The 12,044-nt window shown below is 38.2% G+C and overlaps 1 protein-coding gene across 2 annotated transcripts in view; it reads right to left on the bottom strand.

The window, feature by feature from the left end:
• LOC134536131 (E3 ubiquitin-protein ligase sina-like) overlaps positions 1-12,044 on the bottom strand; it is a 932,635-nt gene that overhangs the window by 402,894 nt on the left and 517,697 nt on the right. The window contains exon 3 of one of the 2 annotated variants that reach the window (XR_010075763.1): positions 9,973-10,108. The gene's annotated coding sequence lies outside the window, so the exon portion shown is untranslated. Of the gene's footprint in view, positions 1-6,632; positions 7,315-9,972; positions 10,109-12,044 lie in introns of those variants that run through there. The other variant, XR_010075764.1, reaches the window with a different exon arrangement.

The following is a 12,044-nucleotide window of genomic DNA, read 5'->3' as shown; positions in this document are numbered from 1 at the left end:
AATTTCGAAATTTTCAGGAATTTCAAATATCTATTCTTTCGATATGGAGTGTTTTAAACCATTCGAGGTCCTGAACATCCACTTTCCGCAAAAGTGAAAGCCCCAAAATTTCGAAATATAAGAATATATGGGCGCGGTTACACGGGAGTCTGAACTACTTCAGGTGAACATGTTCAGCTGTTGAGTGCGGTTACACACAGTCTGAACATGTTTCGTTCGAGGCCATTTCTCATTTAACTTAAACAGGTTGGCAAAGTAGTTCAGATCGACATATCTTCTACATTAGCCTCTGATTGGCTGGTTAGAATATAAACAGTCTTTTGCAGAAATTCTAGATGGAAAGTGTTTCTGGCACAAGTTCGAGTAATATTTTACCGAATGCAACAAAAAAACCAACAGATAATTATACATATTTTTTTTATTTATCCTGACCTTAATTTTCTTAAAACTGAGATAGGTACTCTCGCTCAGAAAATAATAAAAAATAAGTTTAAAAATTTTACTGTGCATGTTTGAATTCCCGATTTGTAAATAAATATTGAGCAATATGTAAACACATTTCATTTCTGCTGATAATGCTGTATAAACAAGTGAGAAAATCCCGCGTTTTCTGGATGCAATTAAAAAATAGAGATCAACAACACAGTCATTCGTTGACAGTAGACAATCGGTTTTAGAGCTAAACACACTTTTCAGCAACTACCGTGTAACCGCACACTTTCGCGTTTGTAAACGTGTTTACTTAAACATGTTCACCTGAAGTAGTTCAGGGTCCCGTGTAACCGCGCCCTATATAAATTGGATGTTGGCGTGTATGTCGTCGATAAACTCTTACACCGTTTGACCGATCGCCATGAAAGTTATCACATCGAAGTGTTTTTATCACGGAGAAGGTTTTTATGCTAACCATTTTTTTTGTAACTCGCCGCTAGATGGCGCTGTAACTCATCAACTTCTAAACCTTTCAACCGATCGCCATGGGTAAACAGAAAACCATAGGTCACAGATACACAAACAGTAATTATGTGTCATTTCTTAATGTCCACCACATTGAACATATCGCTATCCATTGTGCTGTAACTCGCGGACAATATATCACCCGGTGTTCAGCCCGGGCAAAGCCGGGTACTGCAGGTAGTAGGTATATATATATTTTTTTTTGTGGGTAGTATTTTTTTTATTCTTTAAACATTTCGTTGCATAATGCGCGCGCAACGTAAAATTCGCTTTAATCATTTTTCCATAACGTGTTTAAAGAAGTATATCTTCAGAAAAATTCTGTTTATTAATTGTCAAATGATTTTTGAACCTTAAAGGCGTCGGGGGACCACTCAGTAAACCAAATAGAGAGCTATTGAGATAGATAACGAAACAACAATACGAAATTATTCAGCATGTGTCAGTCTAAAATCCAATGTTTAAGTCTTTAATTAAGTATTAAGGCTAATTTACTCCAAAAAATACTTGCAAACACATTTTTTTTTCTTTTAGTGATGCAGTTGTTTTCGTGTAAACGTGAAAATTAACAAACATATCAAAATTTTCTGTTTTTTTTTTCTGTCCCATTTACTATTATATATATAAATATATATAAAATTTGTGGTGTAGGTTCAACAGCACGGTGTGACCCAGGCCGACGTCACCTTTGCAGACGCACAGCCGGGGACGCACCACAACGCCGAAATACCACAACGCCGAAATGCCAATTTGACCACAACGCCAACAGCTAGAAAACGGCTGTGTACCACAACGCCGAATTACCACAACGCCTAAATACACTAACGCCAAAAAATGTAAGTGCAGCACTGCCACAAAGGTTAGGTTAGGTTAGGTTAGTCTAGGTTAGACTAGGTTAGGTTAGGTTAGGCTAGGCTAGGTTAAGTTAGGTTAGGTTAGGTTATATTACGCTAGGTTAGGTAAGGTTAGGTTTGATTGTGGTATTTCGGCGTTAAGGTACATTTAAGAAACACACACAAATCCATTCAGTTGTTATTTCGGCGTTGTGGTACACAGCAGTTTTATAGCTGTCGGCGTAGTGGTCAATTTTGACATTCGGCGTTATGGTATTTCGGCGTTGTGGTAACGACGCGACGCAGCCGTTGTGACGCCGGGAACGAGTGGTCACTCGCTTGACCTGGCTCGTCGACGAGTCGAGACAAGTGACTTTCCTCGCCGGGAGAGAGTGTTTGTTCACTCTTTCTTCCTCCTCGCGCGAGGTCGCCGGACAAGATGACGGCGCGCTTCCGAGACTCTGGACACGTGTTCTTTTGGTCGAGCGCAGGTGCGCCTCGAGTGCGGACAAGTGTGGAAAACGGGAGTGATTAACGGTTGAAAAGATCGTTTAAGGTAGCGCCACGCTTTCGAAGTGGAAAAAATAAAAGCACTGAAATATTCAATTGTTAGCGTTCAATTTCACTTTAAATTACTTTTTTTAATATGTTTTTCTTTTTGTTATCCATATGTAAAAATACTTCAATTATCAACATGGCAAAGACTGCACACATCCACTACCTGACGTATTACCCTAACTGTTATTATTTTTTAGTTTGTAAGCTGAATATTTATCCAACATTACTATGATGAATGCTGTAGAAATGGCTTTGCCTGTAATTAAAAGGGATAGAAAAGCACTTCATTTAGCTATACCAATAATAAAACCGTTAAACGTAAAAAGTCTGTACATTGAATGCAATGATGTAAAATTAATTGGGAATGGCTATTTACATAATTTAAAACTCAAAAATTTAATCGCGAAAGTTGTGTCTGTTTGTTCCAGCATATATTATTATTAGGAAAAAAAAATGACGGACTTGGATTAATTTTTTTTTTTCATTAGCTAACTTAAAAACTAGGTTAAATTTGATTACAGAACTCTACCCCTTAAGGGGGATTGAAAAAGGGGGGTGAATATGGTTTTAATTTCACGTGATGATGATCTGTGTGGGGCGACATGCTGATACCTGTCGCGAATGTGCCAGAAGAGAGCACTGCATAATTAACCAGTTTAGCATTATGTTGATTTAATTCACACTATTTTGTTTCATTTCTGTGTTCAATTTTTTTTAGGGCGTGGTTATAGGTCGACTGTGTTTTGAGATTGCTAAAATTACCAAAAAAAAAAAAATTTGGTTCATATTCAGATAAATCCGGTGCGCAGTAAGAATGAGTATGATTATCTGTTATGACCTTGCATGCAATCACTGGCTACAGAGATAATGTAGTCCGACCCTGCTGCCGCGGCGCGAGTGTTCTCAGGCACCCGGTGGCGCGCTCGAGCACCCTCGGTTAGTATGCGAGGGCGCGAGACCGAGGGTGTGACGGGAGCCCGCCGGCCAGGACACGTATCCTGTCCGTTGTCAGACGGATCACACGCGTGTCCGCCGTGTGTGCCGACAAACAACCACGCTCCCTCCCGGTGCTGGCAGAGAGGGAGGGAGAATGGAAGAGAGAAAGTGCGCGCGCGCGTGAGAGAGAGAGAAAAGGGCAGACGAGAGTTAAGAGGGCACGACAAAAATAAAAAATAAATAGTGGGAGGAAAAGGATGACAAGAGGAAGCGAGCTGTGCGGTGAAAGGAAAATTAAGGAATAAAGTGGGAGGGAGAGAAAGAGGAAGAGAAAGCGGGAGAGAATGGAGAAAAAAAAATTAAAGTGTTTCTGTACTTCACCCCGTCCTCCCCCAAGTTAACAAACCCTTCACCCGTAAAAAAAATATTCTCCAGAAAACGGGAAAGATGTAAAAATTACCAGAGGCAGTTTTCCTAGCTTAAGTTATTTCCCGTTAATTTTAGTGGATTTAAACATTGTTAAAAAAGATTTTTAATTTGTGTTTTTATCGGGCAGTAGAATTTTTCATTGATTACTATTTTTCAAGTAAGTGAAATTAGCTAATAATATTATTTATTTTTTTCAAATTAAAGATCAACTATTTCATAAGTATAGATAATTTTCATGTTTTATCGCTGATAGTTTTTGTATTATTTTACTAAACTCTTGTAAATATATTTTTTCAATCATCAAATCAGTCATGTGTAGAACATGCTGTAATTTAAAAGTTATAAAACAAATTTATACAAAGTTTTTTTGTGGTTATTTGTATTTTTTTCGTTAGTAGAATAATAATAATTTTCGATTAGCTACTTTATTTTGATTAGAATATATTTTTATGTCTTGACTTGTTTTTGTTTGTATATTGTTTAGTGTATTTAATTATACTTTATAAGTTTTAAACTTTTTCTTTTGGTCTGTGAAGCTATATTAGGCTTATCTCTTTTGGTGAGATTAGTTGATAGATTTGGTAATGATTATATTTAATCATTTAATTTATATCAAAAGTTTTAATTCATTCCTTTGTTATTATGGATTTCGGTGAATATTTCATTATTCTTATATCATATTTAATAATTTTTTATTTTATTAGAATTTATTTTATTTGTTATGTTATTTCTCATTTTATTATTTTATTGATTTTTTATATTTTTGATTTTTTGAATTTGTATAAATTGTTCTTTGATCATCAATTAAAACATTTGTAGAGCCATATGTACATACTCGTTTTGCTGTAAACTACAAGTTCTAAAAGGTTTTTATTTTTATTTTTAAAAACAGCTTCGTAGGTTTTTAGCGATATATTACAGTGGCTTTTGCGAACCGCATCCAGGGAACTACTCCCAGTCGAGGACTTGGCAACACTGCACCGGGGGCCGCTCCTACAGCTGTCCGACACCCGACACGTCCAGACACGTCCTGACACGCACGCAGACTCCCTGACGGGCCTCGGACACAGAACAGCCGGTCACACAGACAGCGACCGGCCCCCGGCTACATCGAGTGGGTCTTTAACCGACGTTCTGTGCCGGGAAGCCTTCTTTTCACAGACCAGAGAGCCAAACCGCCGATCGTGCATCTTTTTTTTTTGTTCATTGTAAAAGGTTAGGTTGGCTACATTATAAATACTTTAAAACACTGTGGACGGTTGATTTGGTTAGGATAGCTACATTAAAGATACTGTGAAATCATGTAAACGGTTTCCTAGCCTTGGATAGCTACACATTAAAAAGTTATTTGCTAAGCAACCATGAAATGATTTTACAGTAGTTTTTAATGTAGCTATACTTACCTAATATAACCAACCATCCAAAATGTTTTAAAGTTTTTATAACGTAGCTAACCTATCCTAATCGACCGCAAAATGTAATGCAACACCGGTTTATACAATGAGATAGAACGGAAAAAAAAAAGCGAGCATGAACTTTGGGGAACTTTGGGTGTGGCTCTCTCGTCTGTGATATGAAGGCTTCCCTTCTGTGGTTCGGCACGTACTACGGCCTGGTGCAAATAGACGTTCATATATATATATATATATATATATATATATATATATTTCAGGGTGGATTCCAGCTGTTGACCTCTGATCCCCCCCCCCCCAAGGTCGCGCTACTGCGCTGCAGCTTAGATCGTTCCCACAGGATTGATCCCAAAAATCGGTTTTCATTATACAGAGTTACGTTTGCGTAATATATATTTTTAAAGATAAACTTCTTGAGGCCACGTTAAGAAAAAAAATAAAAAAGCGTGAATTTTTACAATGCGCGCGCACAATGCAATGAAATTTTTACGGGCTAAAAAAAACTACATAAAAATGGCTACATAATAAAAACTTAAATTATATACATGCTTTTAAATCTAATACTTAAGTGATTGATAGTGAATACTAGGCCAAATAACTAAAAACCATTTATTGATTGTGAATATTAGAGACATAAATATTGTAATAATAAACTTTTTCAATTGTATTTTATATAAGTAAGATTATGTTCCCGTATGTATAATTTATGTTTATTATAAATTATTAAATTTTATTTTAATAAATAATCTAAAAACTAGAATACATATTAGGCATAATAATCAATTTTTAGTACCAATATAAGTGTATATCAATTACATTCATAAATAAAATGATTAATTTTATTCACGTATTTATATTAATGTATAATCTTTTAATTTAATTGATTGTTTACTTTACCAACCTTATTTATAAAATAACTCGAGGCGTTTTATTATTTTATTTACATTTATTATCTGCATGCATAATTAAGTTAATTTTGTATTACGCCAAGTATGCATAACTTCTAGCGCGCGTACATAAGTACACGCACCCATATATATACACATATATACATACATATTGTCACGTGCACCTAGCCGGTGCCACCGCCATTTCTGTCACGATCCACTTTCAGAGGGGGGAGAGAATCGTAGCTCTTTACATAGAAACAACTCGCTTGGCATCAACTAGTCTTAACTTCATAAAATACTTTACTGTACCTAGGATCATAGGTTCGTCATCCCGTACAGGATGTCTGGTGAGAGCTGAACTAAGGAGATTTTGCAAAATAACATAATACTTAATTAAAATTATTTTATTCTTAAAGTCAAATACTCAACATCATTTTAAAGAACATTTAAATAGCGGGATTACAATTTAAAACAATAATCTCTTTACTTCCTTAACGATTGAACGACCTTACAAGAGAGAGAATGAGAGAACTTCACTAAACACTTCCCTAGTCCTTCCGAATACCTCAAATCATAATTAATACTTAAAATTAAAACAAAGATAAGTCCATACTCACATTTTCCGAAAAGCCTTTCTTGATCGATTACTTTAAAAAAATAACGTAGGGGCCTCTCCTGCCCTTGAAATCCCGAACGAACATTACATTTTAAAAACTATGACGCGTGACCCCTGACGAGGGCCATAGCCTCCGCCCGAAAGCTTGACGACTACATTATGACCTAACTTAAATTAAACGACTCGTGGCCTCTGGCGTCGACCATAGCTGCCGCCCGAAAGCTTGAATTCCTACATCACGAACGAACTAACAACTCGTGACCACAGGTGAGACGCATAGCCTCCGCCTGAGTGAGCCTGAATTCCTACATCACGAACGAACTAACAACTCGTGACCACAGGTGAGACGCATAGCCTCCGCCTGAGTGAGCCCCGAGTCACCACTCACTTGCGCTTAAATTCGCGCGCCCTGCCGCGCCTACCATAACAAAAGCTCGTTATTGAAGTCAAATTTACTAAACAACTAACTAGAACATCTGGGAAGACTACCCCCCCTCTACCCCGATGTGCAGGCCACACCGCGCGGCTTGTTACGACAGCGCGCCCCAGTAACTGCGGCCCGTGGCTGCGCCAGCGCGCGGCCAAACAAACAAACAAAATTCTGCAAGCCCGCAGCGCGCCGCGCCGGCCCCGTGCCCCAATTACATGGTCACGCCACTTGCGCTGACGAGTGAACAGAGCAGCCAGCCCAGAGTCCCGTCAGTTAAGTCCCTAAATTTGATTTCAACAACCCTGCAAAATTTCAACCCGCGACAATATATACCACAATGATTAGATAAAATTATATCACAGACAATTTTAAACGGTAACATTCACTTGAATTTTTTTTTCAATTGAGTAGCATATTATGGCGTTTTTTAAAGTATTATTGTTCTATACATAATTTTTTCCTTTGAAGTTCCAATTACATTTTTATTATACGTTTGATAATCCAGCAAAATCTTTTATTCGTCATGAACGTTCCGGATTAAGCACTCTTCAATATATGATTACTTATTCTGTTTAAAACCTACTTAAATTTCAGAGATGTGATATCATCTATTTAAATAGGAATGCCATATGTCCTATCGTATTCAGCATTTTTTTTTGATATTGTATGTTTAACATTGTTCAATAGTTTTTGTTTGTATGACTGAGAAACATGATCGTAAGATAGTGGCCTCCCTGACTTCCAAATTCAATGTTAAGGTCGACAAACCACATTCGCTACTGAGAGGGCCAAAATAAAATGTAAATACAAAACTGATAAAAAAAAAATTTAATTTGCAAAAAGGATTTTTAAATCTTTTATTAGTGATGTTTCAAATAGATTTTAAATTCAAATAAGGCAGAATAAATAAAAATTAGTAGACGAAAGAGAATAGTGGTAGTAAAAATTAATTTAAAATAATTTTTTTAATGTTGCCTAAATGTTTCGTTTAACAAATATTATTCACAACGATGGCATTAGGCTGGCATATAATTACAAATGCCCTTACTTAAAATTATATAATATAAAATTTTTCTTTACAATTTCCCAAAAAAAAAATATTTTTTTACATATTACAACAGTAATAGGTACGCCAGCGTGTTAGTAGGTATATGTTGGAAAACATTAAAAAAAAAACTGGTGAATATGCCTGCAAAATAGCTGTGATACCTTTTACTACATATTTAATGTAAATATATTTAAATATTAAAAATTTTAAAACAATTATAATATTCTTTACACAAAAATTCAGCCAAAAGACTGCTCATATTAATCTGTAAGATTTTATACAGTTCCTGAAACCCGCACAGTAACCGTAAAATTATTTTCTAAGTATTTCCCATTCTTTTCAAGAACCTTCCACAAGTTTACTCAAACTTTTGATTAGCCCGCCAAACACCATGGTTCTTAAATAAAGAAAAATACGTTCAAGACACCAGGCTTATTGAGTTAGTTCGCGCATCTAAACAAAATTCCACAAAGTTTGCAATACCATCGACCATGTGTATAACATCAGACGACGCGGGCATACACAAGCAAGAATCACGGCGCAGCTAGGGTGCTCCCCATTAAACTCGCATAACTTCAACGTGACTCGATTCCGTCGACACGCAGTACTGTGGCCGCACTTGAGATATTAATGTTCAGCGAGTTACTTCCACTGCCAAAATAAATTACTTTAAAATTCGTGTGACATCGTGACGACGAACAATAATTGTAGAAAAACGTAAAGACATGTCTCGAATGGTGATGTAACGAATATTCGCATTCGTATATTCAAGCGAATATCATCATAAATCATATTTTTTCAACTGTATAAATAATATCAAACAAGACAAAAAAATATTAATTTCTTAAATTTTTTTATCCGAAAGGTTTTTTTTGTTACTACTTAAAAAAATGAACTGATTTTTTTTAAAAAACATTTTAAGATTGGTAACGATCAGTTTACTTCGGATCAGTTCGGCAATTCCCGGAATAAAATGCGTGGTCGCTTCACCGGTAGTACCGGCGGGAGACGCCAGAGCGAGCGTCATTCGCGCCAACGATTCGAACCAAACCCAAGTCTTGAAAAAAAAAAATGAATATTCACGTTTTGCATTTGCATCAGCGAACGATTAGAAAATTGACATTCGTCACATCACTTGGCCTCGAAAGTGCTTCAACTAGCATCCGGCAAGGTTTACGCCACACAAAGACCGTCCTCGCCTTGCAGAGGCTTTTGGAAGTTAAGGGCTCCGCCTCGTCAGGGGTGTATCTGTGCCTTAGTGAGGCGGGATGATAAGTGCGACGCTCGCTGGTATTTCTAGCGCGGTGTCACCTCTGGACTGGCGCGCAGTCTTCTCGTCGTCACAGGATAACTGTGAAGTTTGAGCGGTGACCGCAACATTATATGGCGGAGATATGAAGATAAAGGTGTAATGCAAGTCCCGTAAGTGCTTTCAAGAATCTGTAACGGTTGTTTTACGTCTAAAAATAATTCCGAAAACATGCATTTTAGCCATTTTAACTTACAGTTTAAAAATTTAATAAGAAAAAAAATGTACTTTTTGGCCCTCAGCGAACTCTGAAATGCTTTTCGTCAGAAAACCCCACTCGGATATCTTGAGTAGTTTTTTTTTTTTTTAAATCACGTTTTTTTTCCCTGAAGCTCTGCGCACCGTGTGTGTGCCCGGGTGGGCGGCGCCCTTAAGTTATCAAATAATCTTATCAAATTAGTGTATTGTCATCGGTCCTCGATTAATCTACAAAGTTTTAAAGAAATCTGGCCGTTTAAAGTGGGTCAAAATCGCACCCAAAGGAGTCGGTTACAAACATACAAACATACACGTGTGAAGCTAATATAAAGCGTGTAAAAAAAGGGAGAACTTACTTGGAAACGGCGTAGCTGAAGTTGTTGCGGAAGACGGCTGGCTCCTTGCGGACACCTACTCGAGGCGCGAAGCTACTCCACGGAGGTGCGTGGCGCCTCGATCCTCAGCTGTTCTGCTGACGTCACCGCTCGCCTCCTGCCCACGCGGCAATAACAACACAAGTCCACGTGTTAGCAAGCGTTCCAAGGAACCATTCCCCAAATTTAGTTTAAAAACAAAACATTATTGATAATCCAATAAACAACTTCAACATCCTCAATAACGTTTGTCGTGCCCACCGCTAGTCGTGCCCGCCGCTAAAGCCCTCGGCTGTTGGTGGGCATGTTACAATATAAATAAATAAATAAATAAATAAATAAATAAAATAATAACAATTAAAGTTCGAAGGCTTTCACGGCCATTGTCTGAAGTAGCTTGCCTTCTGGGTTGTAGCCGCGTCCTTGGCGAATAATTCACAGACGTTTCGGTCGACATTGCAGTCACCATCATCAGGGAGTAAGTTACCTACCTGATGATGGCGACTGCAATGTCAACCGAAACGTCTTTGAATTTTTCGCCAAGGACGCGGCTACAACCCAGCAGCCAAGCTACTTCAATAACAATTAAAGTACCAACCAATTTACAAATTTAAACTTCAAGATATTTAACTGTTATAGTTAAAACATTTTTCTCTCAAAACAGTTAACAAGGGAGACTGATAGCAAGGGAATCTCAAAGCTTTCTTTTTTTTATGGTAAAATTTCTGGTTTTCTTAATTTCTGTCTAACGAATCCAATTTCAAAGAGACGTTACGCATGATTTCATTCATTATTTAATTAATTCTTTCGTTCTTGTTTCCACGCCATCGACGACTTTGAGCCACTGATAAACCGGAAGAAGTAGCGTGAGATCAAATCAAGTGCAACTTAGTCAAATGGTTGGAAAGCCTCGTGGGGTGATGTCATGACTTAGAAACACACACTTTAGAAACATAACTAAGAAACAAAAGATATAATTTTATAAGTTATGGGGATCTAGTTTTAGATAATTTTAAGTTGTGTGGTGACCTCATTAAAGCGGTTGTTTATTTGCAAGTTGTCGTAAGGTTTTTTTTTTCCGGCCGATACATTTTAGTATTAATCAGTTCATCCTCAAAAACAGAATACTGGTTCCTTGAAAACGTTATCTCGATATTTCCATGGTTGTTAATGTTAGATGTAGATACTTTTCGTTGTTAAAGTAAAAGCAATTCGATCCCTTAACAAACAAAAACTTCTTACATAAAAGCTCGCGGACAGCCCTACCTGCACTCTTCACACTGCTCGGCCGCCACTCTGTCACTGAGTGGCGCGGCGGAGGTCGATGTCCGCGCGCTTCGTGCCACGTGGCTCAGAAATGACGCAACACGTAACAGCCAGCGCTCGGTAGACCTAGGTGTACACGGGTGAACGTGGAATTCACATTTATTTTAGTGATTACACGGACATCGCCCGACAAACCTGGATGGTGTCAAGTTAAATCGGGCAAACCTCAGTTTAGTTCTTCTTCTAGCATTACCTTAACATATGTACCCTTCCAGCGAAGCCAAAAGAGAGGGAGAGAGGGGGAGAGAGGAGGAGAGATGGGGAGTGAGGGAGAGAGGGAGAGAGGGAGAGAGAGGGAGAAAGGGAGAGAGGGAGAGAGTTAGGGAGAGAGGGGGAGAGAACCGCCGAACGCCCGAAGTGCTGCACCTCTCCAACGTCACCGCTTCGCCACGCCGCTGACGTCACTCCACGGACTTGGACCTCAACTCCGGCGAGCCCTGCCGTTTGTTTGAAATCTTTAGTCTTGACTTCTCGTCAGGATCAATGCACGAGAGTAGTAAAGTGAAGTAGTTGCACGAGTACGAAGTCGCCAGGAGAGTAGTTCCGAAAACTCGCTCCACGAGTGCAAAAAATAATCTTGGCTGTTTCGAGGTTGACGTCAGGCGACGGCGTCGGTTGAGAGGCGGAACGTGAATTTTTCCGAGATTCATGCATGCACTTTGTTGCTCGTGACCAGTATCGGAGTTTGCGACGGTGATAATTTTTTTTTGGGGAATTTCGGATGTTGT

Source organism: Bacillus rossius, chromosome 10, assembly GCF_032445375.1.
Source record: "Bacillus rossius redtenbacheri isolate Brsri chromosome 10, Brsri_v3, whole genome shotgun sequence".
NCBI classification, from domain to species: domain Eukaryota; kingdom Metazoa; phylum Arthropoda; class Insecta; order Phasmatodea; family Bacillidae; genus Bacillus; species Bacillus rossius.
The sequence above is the reverse complement of the archived record's forward strand: the minus strand, read 5'-3'. Positions and strand labels throughout refer to the sequence as shown.